The sequence below is a fragment of the Lactuca virosa genome, chromosome 7, assembly GCF_052849685.1.
Source record: "Lactuca virosa cultivar CGN04683 chromosome 7, Lactuca_virosa_CGN04683_v6, whole genome shotgun sequence".
NCBI lineage: Eukaryota > Viridiplantae > Streptophyta > Magnoliopsida > Asterales > Asteraceae > Lactuca > Lactuca virosa.
The window spans coordinates 16,142,175-16,162,046 of NC_136432.1; the positions used below are offsets into that span (position 1 = coordinate 16,142,175).

Sequence of the window (19,872 nt, forward strand, 5' to 3'; positions counted from 1 at the left end):
AGCTTGGATGTGTAAAGACTTACCAAAGATAATGATTTCTTATGGAAGAACCTCCTTGAAAAGCCCTAGATCTCGAATTTTTGATGGAGGAATGAAAGGTGTTCTTGAGAGAATAGCGAGTGTTTGAAAAATGAATTTGGTGTGGGTGTTGGGTGCTCTCGGCCGAAACAAGGAGAGAAGAGAGGGAGAAGAGAGAGATAGATGAAAGGATGGTTGCATGGAGACATGTGAACTTGCATGGAAGTCCAACATGTAATAAGGAGGTGGCTAACCCTCCTTAATCCCCTTAATTCCCTTTTTTTTGTTTTCTACTTGGGCCGAGAGAGAGAGAAGGGAAGGAAAGGCTTGGGCCTTTTGTGCTAGAGTCCATAATATGGAGCCCAAATTAATGGTTTTTCGGCCCATTGGACCCATTGGGTAGTTTACGGCCCAAATTGCATAAAAGAATGAGTTTTACGGCCCATTAGGGCTTATTGAATTTGTTATGGCCCAACAAGGCCCATTAAGGTAAACCAATCCATTTTAGGCCCATTATGGCCCAAAAAGTTAAGTTTCATCAAAGTGGGTTGAATTTCAAGCACAACATGAATTAGAGTTTACGAGTTTACAGTAGATAATGTTTACAAGAGTACAGAATTTTCCTAGCTAGAATGCTAGTTGTGACACAAGGCGAAGAAAGAAAAGTCTATAAGTCGGTAAAATCATTATATGGTCTTCGACAATCTCCAAGAGCATGTAATTTAAAATATAATAACACTTTGAAAAATATAGGTTTTCCACGGTGCTTGCAAGAAAATGCAGTCTATAGAATAGTTGCAAATGGAAAAAATTTTATCGTTACGATTTATGTAGATGATTTGTTTGTAAGGGGATCAAGTCTAGAATTTATAAACCAATTCAAGAAATTAATGGCATTACAGATTGAAGTGTGAGACCTTGGTGAACTAACTTGCTACTTAGGTATTGAAGTATTGCAAGAAAATGGTTGTGTAAAGGTAAAACAAGAGAGTTATGCCATGAAAATTCTAAAAGAATCATGCATGGAAGACTGTAATTCAACTCAATGTCCTATGGAGCCGGGACTAAAACTGTCTAAAGCTGAGGATGAAACTGAAGTTGAAGCTACCCATTACTGGAAACTAATGGGCTGGTTATGATATCTCTTGCACACACATCCAGATTTAGCATATTCGGTTGGAGTAGTTAGCCATTATATGCAAAGTTCAACAGAATCTGACGCACACACCATTAAGCAAAATTTTCATTACTTACATGAGACAACATCCTTTGGGATAATATACAAACAAAGTAAAGATTTGAGCTTGCTTAGTTATAGTGATATCAGTCATAATGTTGATGTTGATGATGTCAAAAGTACAACATGACATGTTTTCTACCTTGGTGACTTACCTATCACTTGGTGCTCCCAAAAGCAAGATACAGTAAGCTGAGTTCACAGCAACTATTACAATTACGTGTCATACAGTTTGGTTAAGGGAGTTATTGGATGAGCTGACATGAATGAAGAAATACAAGGTGTTGATTCATATAAATAATAAAATAACAATTGCTCTGTTAAATAACTTTGTCTTTCATGGAAGAAACAAACACATCCACACTCCATTCCATTTTATTCGAGAGTGTGTTGAAAACGAACAAGTGATAGTCAAACATGTTTCCAGAGACAAGCAACGAGCAAATCCAATAACGAAGGCCTTAGCACGGATAAGGTTAGCAGAAATAAGATCTTTACTTAGAGAGCAAGAATTACCCTCGACTCATAAATTCAGGGGGTGATTGTTTGCGAATTGTTTGAGATCAGAAATGGATAGAAGGCATGATCTGGTACATAATTCAATGGATTGGAGTTGTGTCCAAGTAACTTGGTGTGGTGTCCAAGTTGTTATAGGATCCTTGATTAATAAGGAAAGTCTGTAAAGTATAGTTGTCTTTCTATTAGGAGGCCTAGTTTAATACTAATGAGTCTGTTTAGTATAAAACCAATAGGCTGATGTATTCATACAATTGAGTGTTGAAGTTTTGAGTTAGTTTCTTCAATAAAATTATGATTTTGTTTAGTATAAAACCGATAGGCTCATGTATTCACACAATTGAGTGTTGAAGTTTTGAGTTAGTTTCTTCAATACAATTATGAGTTTATGCAATACAAGTCTTGTGTTCTTGTTTTTTCTTCTTTACAAGGTGAGTAAAGGTTAATGAGAGAACATACCAACACACTACTAATTTTCACTTAATAAAAGATAAATAACAGAAGTTAATCTAATACATGTTCACATTAAGCTTCAATTAGCACAACACACAACAATCTTATAACCAATAAGGCAATTCACAATTCACTTTAAAAAACAATAAATAATACCACCATTTTTTCAAGCACAAAGATTGAAAAGTTTAAGTATAAAACATATATCATAACCTAATTATCCCACCTCAATATTGTGCTTGAACAATATTTTCATGTAAACTTAGTAGTTATTTTCAAATAAAATTCTTACAAAAGTAAGCATTGAAATTCCAAATTAATTTGAAACATAAGAAAGACATTAGATCAACCAAATCAATTTGTGACAATTATGCAATTCAAATTCAGATCATGCATACAAAATATTACAAGTTTTATATGTTTTTATGACAAAAAACTTGACTGCCTGAACAAAAAATAAATAAATAACAAATAAAAAAATAAATAAAACAAGAACTAATTCAACATTAGAATGTCTATATTTTTTACTATAAAGTGACTTTAAGTATAACTAAAAACTTTTTTAAAAACAATTGTTGGTCATATAAAATGTAAGAGTTAAAAAGAATAAATCACAAGGCCGGCTACCACACAGTTAACCGAAATAGGTCCCGATTACTTCTAGGATTCCACATCATTCATAAATGTACAATCCAATATCATATTAATGATTTACCAAGCCATCTTACACCCAATCTAAATTACCCACATGCACTAAGAGAGCAATTAGAACAACGGTGAAGGTTTTACTCTTAGTTGATAGATCAAATATATATCCATTGAATTTGCCAACAAATTTCTCAGAAATAAAAGAATAGACGAAATTGGATTCATGATGATTGCTAATTAGTTCCATAACTACACATGTTCCAGAGATTATTACTCATTTTTAAAACAAAAGTAATACAAACTATTAACCAACTATGCACCAAGATTATAACAAAAGAACACCATGTACCCATATAATCAAACAATCAGAACCACAAAAAAGAACAATCAAACTACAATTTGGTAATTTTGGCGAGACAAGAAAATACTAAATCTTCCCTTTATGAATGAGAACCAGAAACCTTAATTTGCTAGATAATAATGAGACATGATTTGTAAACTCAAGAACACTCTTGATCTAGAGCCCAAAAAGCGTCGAACAAATGTTTTCAAACATGAGAAAATGTAAACAAACATCTGTTCAAACCTATGTCGTTGATTGAAATGATGAACATAGTAAGTTTCTTGGGATAAGGAACCAACTAATGAAGAATACACAATCCAAGAGCAGTCAGGGCTATGAAACCATGGCTCTGATACCAAGTAGAAAAACTCACACAATTCCAACATCAACAATCTCTTTTATTGATATTAAGATCCAATTGGTTTTCATCAATCTTACAAATCAAAACTCACTACACAATCTCTCTCACTCATATAACTACGCTAAAGAAGAAATTAAACAAGAAATATATCACAAAATCAATGTTAATGAACTACAAAAAAAACTAACCCTAAAGAACCTTAAGACTCGATGAAGAAGGCGAGAGAGTTACTAACAAAATTGATCTAATCAATGTTGAAAAAGACAATGAAAGTTCGCATTAATTTGAACTCTCAATATTACAATATAACCCCTATTATTATTAGACTCATTCAATTAGTCCAACAAGTTCACCAGTTTGCAACACCATACTCTAACTTTCACTCAGTATTCAACAAGTCGCTGTTTCAATAATACTTTCGACTTCAAACTTGCACTAATCATACCAAGTTAGATCAAGACTTCATATTTTTCCCTTTCAAGTTAAAATTAGATAATATTAAAAAATAACCATATTTATCAAACAATTTTTTTCCACTTACTTTCCAAGATGATATTATAGAAGTTCATTTTCTCCAAAAATAAAAAAAATAAAAAAAAAAACAACCAATTATAACACAACTTGATAAAAAAAAATTATTAATCATATTATTGGGTGATTGGGTCTAATGTGGTTTTTGGGCCTAATGCTTTACTTCGGGTCTTTTGGATCAAAACTAAAACAACCTTTTTAAATTTTCGTTCTAAATCTTTTTAATATTTGGTGTCAGATTCTTTAAGCATATTTTTTACAAATCAATATTTGAAATAACAACGCCTACCGAAGTTTATAAGTTTTTATTTATCAAGTTCTTATTACGAAGAATTTAAACATTTTATATGAATAGATCGATCATTTCTTAAATATACATCTGAATAGTAAGGCGGTTTTGTGATTTTGTCTTTTATATATATATATATATATATATATATATATATATATATATATATATATATATATATATATATATATATATATATATATATATACTAGCCGTTTACCCGCGCTAAACGACGGGTGTGAATAAAGGAGGAAGGAGGGGGTTAGTAATCTTGTTTTCGACGAATTATTTCATTTTGACAGGAATACTTTGTTATATAAGTGGCCTAGGAGAATAGTTTCCTTTTAGAAATTAGATTCCTTTCGGCATGCAGGTTGTAGATGGTAAAAATTTTCGTTTAAGTGAATAGTTTCAAGAGTCAATTATTTCTATTGTGCAATGAATATTTAGAAAACATTCTATCATCTTTTAATTAAATCAACGACATTTTAAGGTTATTCCATTAAGTACTCGATTTTTTTGCCATTAATGTTTTAGATTTATTCCATTATTTTATAAGTAAACTTTTATACCCTAAATAGTTAAAAGGTTAAAAAAAATTATTTTAGTGATTGAAGAATCGGCTCACCAAAATGCATGTAAATTCCATTTTCTTTTGTTCATTTTAATGTTATACACCACTTTGTGAAATTAAATGGTTGAAGTGGTAACAGGATGAGCAATCCTTACAACCGCTACTAAAACCATATAACTAACTGGAGCATATCACCACAAAATATATAACGCTCTAATTCTTTTTTATTGTTATTTTTTGTGTATATAAAGCTAACCGGAGCATATCACCATAAAAGATAGTATAAGGAACTAAAAAGACCACATACACAAAACAACATTAATAAAACAATTTTTAGAGAAGGGGGGGGGGGGGGGTGGGGTGGGGGTTATGCAAATTGGCAACAACCTCACCATAAATAAGTTTTTTTTAACAGGAAAGAGGATTGACCAAGTACAGAAATATTTAAAAAAAACATTTAAGAATTATGATTTTCTAGAACAGGGAACACAACACCATTTAAAAGGACATATATTTATCATGCAACCACCCCATCGGAAGAAAGGTCCCAAATGATCTCCAATTGAGTGAGGCAAAGCAACAGAAGAATGAAATTAACCAACTTTAACATCAGGGACAAAACAACATTAGGAGCAAAAATCGTCCAAATATGGTCTCCAATTAGGAGAGGCTTCCAACTATGTTTCAAACGTGTATAACTTGTATCTTTCACCAATAAGCATGGTTCAGTGTCAAGATCAACATCATTCTGATCAACACATACCTAAAAAGAGAAATAAACATTAATCCATGAAATAAAATTAAAAAAACTAATAAATCATATGTACCCAATTCTTTATAAATGATTTAGTAAATTTTAGTAGATGCTTCTACTCTATTACTTTATAGCCTAAGGCTACCATAGGATTTGTGTGTGCAAGATAAAATCAAAATACTTTCATTTCTCCGATGAGGTCAAATGCAAGAAAAAGTAATGTATTGAGGGTTAAACAATAACAACCTACTTCAGTATTTTAGGAATTATTAAACCAATCGAATATACTAATATTAACATATTCAAAGTAGTATGTTATAATTACCAAAACATCCTACTATACTCAAATTCATAGATTCACGGCTTCAATAAATAGCAATTTACTTTTGCATTTCCACCAAAGAGCCTCATCGCTGATAAGTTTCTGAAATATCCTCAAAAAAAAAGTTAGAATATTAGAGCCTTCTTAAGCATAAGGCAATTCCCATGTCACCATCTTCCTCTAAACTGTGGATGAACCTAATATTATTCCTGGTTATGTCCTCCCACCTGTATTGAGGACACAGAAGCCTTAACTCTCAACCAATCTCTAACCTTCCATTCCATATCAGATAATTTGCTCATAAGTCATATTTGTTAATGAACATAAAATTCCCTTAAAAAGCTTTGAAAGATGTGTTTGTTGATTTACCTTAAAGTCCTCTAGTTTTTCCATGTCAAAAGGATCAGCTTGCCATGGTTTGGAATTTCAATTATCAGGAGACCATCACTTTCTATCTCAATAGTTCTTCCAACACTGTGATGTGTTTCACCATCCCAAGCATACATAGGCTCTGCAACTAATCGCTTCACACATCAGACATTTTTCAACAAAAAAATCAGACCTACAGCATCAGACCTCAACTGAGTCATTAAACAATAACAAAAAAAAAAAAAAAAAAAAAAAAAAAAAAAACATTAGCCCTAAAACATTTTTTAAAACTGCATCAGACCTGACTTGCTACACCAAAAATAATACATTTTTTGACATCAACATCAAGCATCAGACCTTAAAATTCACAAGACAAAAAAAAGAACTTAAATGTACACTTCCATTAGAGCTTAATGATGAGAAACATAAATTGTTTTGTCCATTTGCAAGTCAAAATCATCTCATCCAAATGAAAATGGAATCCTACAACCTCATGAGTTACTTTAAGACCAAGTAATTGTTGCTATCATCACCATATTACCTTAAGACAGGCTTTCAATATCCTTTTACAACATGGTCACTACGTCTTCTTATCATGGAAGGACTGGGTTTTTCGATGCATACTTATGTTTGGCTACTGTCTGCTGAATTGGCCCTCCTGCCAAAAGACACAACGACCAAATTAAAAGGCAAATCACAAATTTAAAACTAAAGAAAATCTAAAATTCCATTTTCGATTGGAACCCAAATAATAAGGTTAAACAGCTTCACTTTGGGACAATTGAGGACTTTAAACAAATAAACACATATTGAGCAAGTGAAACAGAATCCAAATGAAATATTTTTTATGCTGATATTTTTGGTTTTCTAGGAGATAAAGGGAGAGGGAGGGATCGGTTATTGCTTTTATTGTCCCTTTGTCAATTGTTTCAGTAGATGGTATTGCCCCATGCCTAAGGTCCAATCCAACAGGGTCTACCCAGTTGGACAAACTTATATTCATCAGTATTGATATTCACAAAAGAGTAAAAGAATATTAGAAAACAAAATAAAGAAACAAAGTTAAGTATAAGAACCTTGTATATTAAATTGCCACTCAGTTCCATGAAGATCTTTTCCTGTTAACCCCTGAGTAGGAGTTTTTTGTGTCATGTCCTGAAAATATAAGAATTTGGCGAATTGGAGCATGAAAAAGAGAGTAATGAAAGGGGTAGAGGGTTAGAGGTTATAGAACATAAGAATAAGAAAATCTACCAATATGTCTGAAGTTGTTAAGACTTTGCAGAAAGAATGAACAGTTGGCCTTAAAGCCTCAGCTAGGCATTCATTAGGACTTGTTTGATCACTTTGTTTTGTTGGACATGCTGCATCAAGAAGAAATATAAGCACTAAAACCATTCCCCTTGGTGGAAATGACCTGTCTTTGGAGGCAGTAACAAAAATTGACAACAACAGGAAAAAATTTAGAGCAAGTGGTACTAAAAAACCGTATTAAATAAAAACAAGCACACCAATTATCTTAGTTCTAGATCGATTCTTGTTGATTAAAACCCAATTTTGAAAAGAAGAAAGCATTTTACCAAAATCCCTATCGGGATTGAAAGCTTTGGTATCCTTGAAATATATAGCAGTGGGAAAAAAAGCCACCAATATGATTGAATATGAACCTAAAATTGATGGGAAATGTGAATTACATCGAATTTGAGTAGATAGAGAAAGGAGAATAATTAACCTGGAGAACGCTAAGCCTCATTTACATTTCTCATTAATGGGGATAAATGTAAGCACCAGAAGATGACAGTGGTGGTCGTCGGAGTCCATTCGTCTGAGAGAGAGAGAGAGAGAGAGAGAGAGAGAGAGAGAATATGCTGTCAACTGATGATTTGTGCGATGGTAGGTGGCTAGATTAGGGCTTCAAAAGTTACATCTTCATTACCATTTCCTTGAGCAGAGACACAAGTGTAACATCTGTACATTGTATTTTCTATTGGTCAGGTGGCGATGGTGATTTAGACTAAAGAAATTGAGGAAGAGAGATCGAGAGATTGAGAGAGAGAAGAAGTTGGTGACTAATGAATGGTGCGATGGCGGTGGCTAGATTAGGGTTTGAAAAGTAGGATATTTGTTACCTTTTTCTTGAGCAAAGACACATGTGCGGTTGTAGTTTTGTGAAGAGAAACAGAGGTAGAGAAGGTTAACGGAGGAAGGAATGGTCGGTGACCTATTCCAGGTTGTAGCGGAAGCGTGAGGAGGGTGGTGGCACCGGAGGGCTGCCGGAAACTTGAAAGAACAAGGAGTGGGACAAAAGAGGTGTGTGTTTTGACGACTAGAGGAAGTTAGGGTTTAGTGTTTTCAAGATCTAAAGACAGCGTAAAGATACAATGAGGTATACTGTTAGAATGGAAGCTTGATAAGATTGTGCGTAATGATGTAATGGAAGCTTGATAAGCTTGATAAGATTGTGGGTAATATATTTAATAATATAGTAAATATATATATATATATATATATATATATATATATATATATATATATATATATATATATGAAAAAGTGAATATACCTAACAACCCTATATAAGCTTATATACCTAAACCTTATACTGCGTTATGATGTAATGGGTATACCTCTTAATTTTCAAGAAATGGGTAATATATTTAATAATATAGTAATATATATATATATATATATATATATATATATATATATATATATATATATATGGAAAAGTGAATATACCTAACAACCCTATATAAGCTTATATACCTAAACCTTATACTGCGTCATTTTATCCTGCTATCTAATGAAATCACGTCCAATTGATTTTCTACGAATCTAATTATTCTTAATTTTAATTAAGAAAACAACTTCCAAAATTATTTCACAAATACGTGTTTGTTACCGTCGACTGTTGTTGTTTTCTTAATCGACTAGTTCTATTTTCTTAATCTCTTAAACGATTGTTTGTCGTGATTATTAGCAATCGATTGGCTTCTATTGATCACGAATTTTACTTATCAAGTGATTGGTGTTGCTTGTGCGAAACTGGTAATTACGACATCAAACTTATAAATTCTTTATTTTTATTTTGTTTATCTTGAACGTAATATACCTTATTAGGGTTCAGGTATACATTAATGGCTGTTAATGGAATTCATGTTTGATCTTGTAACCACTAGTTCCATTAATTTCATGTTTTTTATTTACTTCTCACAGGAGGAAGCATATATTGCAATAATGGCGTTAATCAATTGAGTATTTAATCAACGTGTATGCATTATTTTTACTAATATATTTCGATGGCATCTTATATACATTAATGGTGATAATGGAATTCACGATTCATCATTTTGTAACCATTAATTCCATTAATTTTTTGTTTTTACATGTACTCCTCACGTTAGTAAACATAGATTGCATTAATGATGTTAATCAGTTGATTTTTTAATCAACTTGTATGAGGTTCAATTCCTTATCAAATTGGCATTATTCTTGTTTCTGTTTTCTGCCATGAAGCTGTATTTCACCTCGTACTCTGCTATTCTTCTAACATATTTAGGTCGTCAAAAGTTGGGCTAAATTGTGTTAATGAGAATTATTCAGTTCAAGTTGGTTTCCTATTAGGTGTTTGATGGAATGCCTAATAGCTATTTTTGACCAATGGTTGCTCAACAGCCCTACACAGGCAAGGATATTGACTTACCACTTAGCATCTACATCTACATTTAATTTCCTATTGTGAGTTTACAATTCGGATTTGTATACCTAAGTTCTAACCAGAAATTGGCGAATTCTGTTGAAATTGTGTCAATTGGTGGTGAGATTGTGGTGTTGTATAAACAGGATGAACAATAACTTAGGCCCTCAGACCCTGCATACGACCAAATACTGGATTTTTTAGTAATTGGTGGCACGCAACACACATGTACCTTTTCTAGAAGCATAATTTCAATATCAACCATCATACCCTGAATAATTAAACTAAATAACAGAGGAATCATATATCAACACTAATTAACCTTAACAAAATCAATGAAATAAATGATGAGCCAGTATTCCCTCATCATTTGTTTTTTTTTAATGAATCGATTTCTTATAATATTCAGTGGTATATGAAGCGAGAGTTTACCCTCGCTCATCGCTTCCCTTCTCTCACATTTGATAACTGCCAATTACTTGTTGGTTTGTTTCTTTTTCTTATCCTCTGACCAATGTACAACTGGGACTGCATTTTGTCCATACTATGAGGAAATTTTTTTGTATGATTATTTATTAACCTAATCTCTACGTGAAATGACTCTTTTGTCCATGCATGCATTCAGGTGGGTAGCGGAAGAGGACACCACAATCAACTTCCTAACAATAAGAATGAAGAATATAATGCTAGTTGGGGTCAAAATAGAGAATTAAGTGGAGTGATGATTGATTAAGACCCATACATGTTGGTCTTACTGTGTGCAGAAGAAACAGATGGGCCCATGACCTCTTGTCTAAAAGTTAATATGTTGTATGATGTTCATCGATATTGCACATACATGTATAAAGAGCATACAACTCTTTTTGTAACAAATATTCAATGAAATGGTGAAAATTTTCTTGTTGCATTATTAGTGTTTACATGATGTGGTTTGTTGTTCAAATCCCTCAAGCTTTAGTCTTAAGTGTCCTACTATTTTAACCAAAAATAGCAACCTACTTACATTTTTTGACAAAAATAACAACTTGCTTATATTTTTTTAACATAAAAAGCCAAAATAGCATCCTATTTTTGTTTTTAACCCAATATAACATCCTACTTTCGTTTTAACCCAATATAGCATCCTGCTTTCGTTTTTAACCCATAATAGCATCCTACTTTCGTTTTTAACCCATAATAGCAATCTACTTTCGTTTTTAACCCATCATAGCAATCTATTTTTGTTTTTAACCCATCATAGCAATCTATTTTCATTTTTAACCCATCATAGCAATCTATTTTCGTTTTTGACCAATAATAGCATCCTACTTACGTTTTTAACCCATAATAGCATCCTACTTATGCTTTTAACCCATAATAACTTACTACTTTCATTTTGAACACATAATTGAATCACACTTTCATTATTTACACATAATAGCTATCTACTTACATTTTAAACACAAAATAACATACTACTTTGATTATGAACAGATAGACCATTAACCATCCAAAATTTTCATTCCAAAACAGCATCAAACATTGTTTGGGTCCTAAACAAAAAAAGGTAACCAAAACAGAATATTATGAAGCATTTATATTTTCCATTTGTCACAGAAACAACGCATCGCATCTCATCAATGTTTCTCTTGCACTGATTCGTCAGCCTGATACATGAAAAAATTAATAAATTGTTAATATACTTATAATACTTGTAAAATTTTCAAAAATTTAATGTAATATTATAAGTACCTTTCTTTTTGAACAACTAGTAGCATAATGGCCCAATCCTTGACAATAAGAGCATGTTCGTTTTTTTGGCGCTTCTAAAAAAGACTTTATTCTACTTGCAGTTTTAGGACGCCCTTTTGTGTTAGTTGGACCAAGAGGATCCCGGATAGATAACTGAGGCATCATATCTACCTGTGAAATTCGCGCACAAGAAACTTGAGATGTATTTTCAATTGTAATAGATTTCTTCCGATTTTCTTGATCATCTAAAAGACTTATCAATATCTTATTGACTTTTTGTATCTCCGAAGGGGAGTCTCTTGCTTGTTCAATTAGTTTCGTGAAATTTGAACGGACACACCATAATGTTAAGGCACTAACGTCATTTCCATTGTTCATTTCTTCAAGACCGATTCTAACATTACCCACCTTATACCTAGCATTAAGAGTCCACCGATGTAAAATATAGCGACTAGGTAGTGTATCAACATGTCTCTTCTTCATCACATATAGGCTATGCTTGCATAAAATCCCATCCGTCTCATACTTAGAACACGAACATGTGACATTGACTTCATTAGAAAAACGAAAGGTCACAGAACGCCAATATGTTTTATCAATTTTTAGTTGCCCCACTCGATATTTGATTTCTTCAGTACTCTTGCTTATAGTCTCGTGAGTTAAATTGCTAGTAGCTTCTGTCCATTCTTTCTTGAACATATCAAAAATCTTTCTAGTATAACACTCGCCTGCTTTTTCTTCGATTGGATGAAGAGAAGAAAGAACCGGTCTCGAGTTCATAGTCTTGAAGTCTTCATCTTCTTCGGTGGCCCTTCGAGACTCAACTGCTTTTTCATATTGCACTACAAATTCATTCAACATAGTCTTTGAGTTAACAAATCCATCAAAAAATGAATTAATACTCTCACTCCGTCCACTTATAGTCATACCAGCCAAGAAAACATCCTTCAAGAAGGCTTTAGCCCAATGTATTCGTTGGTTATACATATCACTTATCCAACAATTGTTTTCCAATTTATGATTATCACGTATAACTTCCCACCTGGTTTCAAATTCTTCAATGGTGTCACTATTTACCCATTTTGTATATGATTCCTTAAAATCACTATAACGGGAAACATACGGTTTAATGTGTTCTTGTTCATGCTTCTTAATATGCCATGCACAAAACCGATGTCGAGTGTTTGGAAACACGTTTTTTATTGCATTACCCATAGCTTTGTCTTGATCAGTAATTATTGCCTTCGGATATCTGCCAAACATACACTTGAGGAAATGCTCAAATAACCATTCAAAAGTTTCTTCTTTTTCGTTTTCTAGCAACGCTCCACCAAAAAGTATAGATTACCCATGATGATTAACACCAACAAAAGGAGCAAAAGGCATCTTGAATTTGTTTGTCATATAAGTGACATCAAACACAACAACATCGCTAAATTTAGTATAGGCGTCTCTTGATCTTCCATCAGCCCAAAATATATTTTTAGGAGACCCATCATCACACAAATCCACATAAAAGTATTGGTCATTATCCAATAAGGCTTTATCTTGGAAATGTTTTATAAGTCCATAGAACTCCTTTCCTCTGTATTGTTTTCGTTGCTCAGATAAGACATCAGCACACTGCTTTGAAGTAACATCAGCCACGGTTGAGGTTTTCATTCCATTAATAGCCTTTTTAACATGACAAGGTCTCAATCCTGCTTGACCTAGTTGCACTATAAGAGATTTACATTCCATTGTACGATGGAACTTGCCATGAGATCGATGTTTCATCACCTTCGTTGGTGTCATGCTCAAATCATGATTGTGTGTGTCTTTAAACGAGTCTACAAACCATTTACCATCCTTCATTTTTGAAATTCGAAGTTCGGCTTTACATCCGGTTCTAACATCTCTACGACGCTTTTTCTCGATTCCACTTGAATCATTGTCGTTTAACCGTTTAAAACCTTCTTTATCGCATACATATATCTTCTGATAAGGCTCCTTTGTCGTCTTATGTTTAAATGTGGTATCAATACGTATACCAAATCCATGTAAAAACGCATAATCATTATAAAATGTATATGCATCATCAGGTGTATCGAAAACCTTTCCCACTATACTTTCATCATTACCTTTACCTTCATCACATTCTGCCATTCCATTTGCTTCATTATCATCAATAACATGTGTTTTTGTAGGTTGATCAACTTCTTCAATTTCAACCGCCATTCCATTTGCTTCATTATCATCAATAACATGTGTTTTTGTAGGTTGATCAACTTCTTCAATTTCAACCATCATGACCTATAATTAAGTTAAATATGCAGAGGAATCATATATAAAGACTAATTAACCTGAGCAAAATGGAAATATATTAAATTGGTAAAACTAATGCATTGATTAAAAAATCAACTGATTAACATCATTAATGCAATCTATGTTTCCTAACGTGAGGAGTACATGTAAAAACAAAAAATTAATGGAATTAATGGTTACAAGATGATGAATCGTGAATTCCATTATCACCATTAATGTATATAAGATGCCATCGAAATATATTAGTAAAAATAATGCATACACGTTGATTAAATACTCAATTGATTAACGCCATTATTGCAATATATGCTTCCTCCCGTGAGAAGTAAATAAAAAACATGAAATTAATGGAACTAGCGGTTACAAGATCAAACATGAATTCCATTAACAACCATTAATGTATACCTGAACCCTAATAAGGTATATTACGTTCAAGATAAACAAAATAAAAATAAAGAATTTATAAGTTTGATGTCGTAATTACCAGTTTCGCACAAGCAACACCAATCACTTGATAAGTAAAATTCGTGATCAATAGAAGCCAATCGATTGCTAATAATCACGACAAACAATCGTTTAAGAGATTAAGAAAATAGAACTAGTCGATTAAGAAAACAGCAACAGTCGACGGTAACAAGCACGTATTTGTGAAATAATTTTGGAAGTTGTTTTCTTAATTAAAATTAAGAATAATTAGATTCGTAGAAAATCAATTGGACGTGATTTCATTAGATAGCAGGGTAAAACGACGCAGTATAAGGTTTAGGTATATAAGCTTATATAGGGTTGTTAGGTATATTCATTTTTCCCATATATATATATATATATATATATATATATATATATATATATATATATATATATATATATATATATATATATATATATATATAAGTTTTCCCATTAGAAATTTGCCTTCGGGGACAAGATTGTCTTTCGACCTTATAAGATAAGTGTAGTCTAAAAACAAAAACGTTTTATATTAACATGTATAAAAAGATTAATCAAAATTGGCCTGTTGGAGTTAACACTAGGGAGTAGGGATCACATAATTCATATCTCTAATCTATTCTAATTTTGAGTATTCATTATCATGTTAAATCATATTCATATTCGGGTCAAAAATTCGATTATGGTGTGAGGGATTTAATCCGGGCCTCCTAAAATCCGAATAACATCATATATTTATGATAATAAAATTTATATTTTATATACATTTAGATTAACTAGTGAAAAAAATTTGGGCTATGCCCGTGTCCGTATTTTAATTTTTTTATCAATTAGGGCATCGTACTTTAAAAGCTTTATTTTTACCTATAGTAGCAACGTTCCTACATAGTGCTACAAATACTTTATTTGATATCTATTTCTATCATTAGTAATTAAATATATGTGTTGTTATTTGAGAAAAATAAGACTGTATAGTAAAATATTGAAGGTGGAGGGACCAAAAGCAGCAACTCCACAAACTAATGTCACAAAAACTTGAGTGTCACATTTGGTAAATACAAGGGACCAAAAGTGGGGAACTCTTGAACCTTTTGTGCCTACCAATAGAAAATATGGAAGTAGTGAGACGAAAAGTGTCAACTCAACAAACTAATATGGTAAAAAGTTGAGGAGAGACCAAAAGTGGCAAAGTGTTAAAACTTTTGTGGCAAAATTTAGAATAATAGAAAATATATTATTCCTAAGACCTTTATGCTTATATATATATATATATATATATATATATATATATATATATATAAACATCATAAATGGTCCCTGTGGTATCCCAAAATCTGAAGTTTAGTCCCCATGATTTAAAAACGTCATAGATGGTCCATGTGCTTTCAAAACTTTTGACGATTGGTCCTTATTGCTAACTCCGTTAAGTTCTGTCCGTTAACTAAAGGACATTTTCGTCATTTCACTACCACAGGGACCATTTATGATGATTTCTCTTATTTTATAAAAAATGAAATAATATACAAAGGGGTCCAATCTCTCTCTCTCTCTCTCTCTCTCTCTCTCTTTATGGGAAAAAGAAACCCATTCCCCCATCTTCTTCTTCTTCCTCACCTATATGAACAAAGCTAAATCTGATGTCCTTCTTCTCCGTTTTGATCAATAACTTTGTACAATGCATTTGGATCTGATAGATAAATACATGATCACACCCAGTATTCCTCTTCCAATACAACTATCTGTCCAAACCATTCAATAAAACTATGTTGTGTCTCCTCTTCATTGTACATCTCTGACTGAACTCTGTCACACCGTAATTAGGGTTCGCCACCAAGATCAATGATGAAAAGAATGGCATGTAGAACAACTCAGCTTCGTCTGGATCCAAAATAAACCCTGGTCACATAAGACCCAGATGAGATGGGAGAAGAAAATGTGGAAGAAGATGAAGTGAAAGAAACAATAGAATGATCAGAACATGAAACAAAATTCCAAGAATTTCCAACTAGCAAATCAACAAAAGCTCCAACAATGAACTGATGATTGTTCTTCCCATTCATTCTCAAATGCCATCGCAACAACTTTTCCAAACAAGCCTAATCTTTCAAATTATGAGTCTCCACCATCTCCTTCATCGATTTCTTAAAACCCCTGTAAGGATTCTCAGATTCCATCACCATCACCACACTCTCTTTGAGGAATAAAGACGTAATCCCACACTATCGAGCGATCCTTTTTTCCGTTTTAGATAATAGAGGCACCCAAAACTCAGATTCGATAAAAAAAATTCCATCTTTGTGACGAAAATGGTTGTAGAATGTTAGAATTAACAAAGGGAAACATGTTTGATCGTAATATGGTTTGGCAATCTAAAGAATAGAAAAAATTTCAGAATTTAAACTTATTGCCCACCAAGTGTTTGATCTTTTGTCTGAATGAGCTTTCCATGCTGTAACTTATAGTTCTTAGTTATGCTCATCGATTTCAGCAATTTGGATTCACAAATTTCTGTTTAAGCCATCAATTTGGCATTTAAATTTCTTCAAGCAATCGTTAAAATCCTTAAATCATGAGCTGTTAGGAGAAAGACTTCCAGGGAGAGAGAGAGAGAGAGAGAGAGAGAGAAAGAGAGAGACCATTATATATTATTTCATTTTTTTAAATAAGAGAAATCGTCATAAATGGTCCCTGTGGTAGTGAAATGACGAAAATGCCCTTTAGTTAACGGACAGAACTTAACGGAGTTAACAATAAGGACAAATCGTCAAAAGTTTTGAAAGCACAGGGACCATCTATAACGTTTTTAAACCACGAGGACTAAACTTCAGATTTTGGGATACCACAGGGACCATTTATGATGTTTTTCTATATATATATATATATATATATATATATATATATATATATATATATCTTATACTATCTTATATTATATAATAAAACATATTAGTCATGCCTGAATTTTAAGATGTATAAATTACAAAGATTCTTGTACAAATCAATTATGCATAAATAATTCATTAATATTTGTCAAAAGTTTGAAGATTTGAATTAAGGAAAGTATATAAGAAATTCAGTTTTGAACAAAATGAAAATTTTAAAATATTAAATTCATATATATAAATTAATTTATATTTCTTAAACTAAATACAAATATTAATTATTTTACATCAAAAGTATAAACATACAACATAAACATAAATATTATATTTAAAAGTGGTAATTTTTTATTACATAATAACTAATAATAAAATCTAATAATTATTTTCCCATAAAAACTATTCGCCAAAAAACTATTTATCATCGCCGCTTTGCGCGGGCACACATCTAGTGTGTGTGTGTATATATATATATATATGTGTGTGTGTGTGTGTGTGTATGTATGTATGTATGTATATATAGGGCTAGGTTATAATATGGATGGTATCTATTGTGTGGTCGTAAGGACAATTCTGAACCAATGGATGAAAATCAAGATTGACTATGATTTGAAGGTCTCTATTATTATAGTGGAATATCATGTATCATATAATAACACAAATTTCATTGAAAGGGTAATTTAGTCAATTTAGCAAGATTTAAAGAAGGAAAATTCCAGATTTTAAGGATGCTTGATTTTCTTAATTTAAAATTTTTGTTTTTGGAGAATAATTTCTCTTAGTTCGGAATTTTGAAAAAATATGTTTGTAATTATAGTGTGCATTCTAACATAATATATTTATAAATATGAAGTCAACTTTTTTTTAATAAAATATCCATTCTTAGCAGAATGTAATACACAAAAACATTTCTTAAAAAAATAACATATTAAATAATTACATTCTATGAAGTAGTATACATCAAAAAACTGAAAAATCTAAAACCCAATAACAATTTTTTATTTTGTATTCTTGAAGAATAAGATACAAAAAACCGTTCTTTGAGAATGTCAACCATAAAATCGAATTATAGGGCTTCTTCCTCTGAATTTTTCATGAAGTTGCAGGTAATAAAACTAACAAAATACATCATCTTCTTTTTCATATCCATCATGTTCATTGAGAGCAGCAAAATGCATTTGTTCTTGACTTCTTGAGTATTCAAATATTGCTATGTATGGAATCATTCTTGGCTTCTTGAATGTCGAAATATTTGGTATTCTGGAATCAATCTTGGATTCTTTAATCATTTTTGGTTTTATGATACCTTCAAATGAATATGAAGAACATCAACATCATTTCAAATTACAACCCAAACGTTATGACAATCCTTAAAACGAAATTCACAAATTAAAACCAAATTTACAAAATATAACCCGGTCTTCAAAAATAGAATGCAAACCACATTGTATTGCTATAAGATTCTAAAAGAATGAATGGTTGTACATTATACCAGAATGATGTTTTTTCTAACCGATTCAGTTAAATATTCTAATAGAATGGGTTGATGAGTATTCTACACACACATGTAAAATTATATGAGTTTTGTTTTTTAGTAATTTAGGAGACTACATGTAAGACGAAAACAAGTGAAAACAATAATGGTCCTCTATTTACAAAGTACTATTCTAGGAACATTATATGTAAAATGTTGTTTTTCAATTGTTGATATGTACTATATTTCTCTTGTTGCTATATGTACTGATATGTATTGTGTTTTCATGGCTTAATAAAAGCTTTTAATCCAAAAGATGTAATCTTTATGACAACTTTCAAGTACAATTTATTTATGTGTGCTTCTATATGAAATAACTTCAAAATAATCGCTAACAACAAATCCTCATAGACCTACATAGATCTACTGAACACATATGCAAATGAAACTTAACTAACTAAACTAGAAAAAGGGGAAAGAAAATAACATACTTGCATCAGATAAGATCTGTACGAGATGGTGGAATCAAGAAAAACATGAAGCAAAGTAGAATCTTTGAACTGAGTTAAGTGGTAATAAACCCTAGAACAAGCCAACTATATCATGACTACCATATGCCATCACCATTGGAAATTCCAACACCAAAGCACTAAATTATAATACAATTCTGTTATGATCCAGTAAACAATTGTCAATACCCAAGAATTAAAATTTCATAAGTAACCAATAAAAAAGTTATAATCTTCAAATTAATAAAAGGAAATAGACAAGAGTGATGTAGGGCCGACCTTCCAGAATTCCTCAAGAATATTCTTTTTTTGCTTTTACCTCTCCTTCTCGTGAGGGGGGATGGAGTCCACCGGTCGTCAATTTGTTTATCGGTGTCGTGATGGAGGCCGTCGGTCGACGGTGGCGGGAGGAG

At 32.0% G+C, this 19,872-nt stretch overlaps 1 long non-coding RNA gene and 1 pseudogene across 12 annotated transcripts; both read right to left on the minus strand.

Annotated features, from left to right (window-relative positions):
- Positions 1-5,358: 5,358 nt before the first annotated feature.
- Positions 5,359-8,851, minus strand: LOC145125055 (uncharacterized). 12 transcript variants are annotated; one of them, XR_013715779.1, is made up of 7 exons: positions 8,545-8,851; positions 8,148-8,383; positions 7,670-8,082; positions 7,492-7,570; positions 6,957-7,073; positions 6,050-6,563; positions 5,359-5,733 (listed from the first exon to the last, which is right to left on the minus strand). It is a non-coding gene; the product is annotated as an uncharacterized LOC145125055 (long non-coding RNA). The 12 variants fall into 12 exon arrangements; XR_013715775.1 differs by having other exon boundaries at positions 7,670-7,836; positions 7,996-8,082; positions 8,148-8,851; XR_013715772.1 differs by having other exon boundaries at positions 6,050-6,273; positions 6,416-6,563; positions 8,148-8,851.
- A 2,877-nt stretch (positions 8,852-11,728) lies between these two features.
- On the minus strand, positions 11,729-18,765 carry LOC145126429 (protein FAR1-RELATED SEQUENCE 9-like; annotated as a pseudogene).
- Between the last annotated feature and the right edge of the window lie 1,107 nt (positions 18,766-19,872).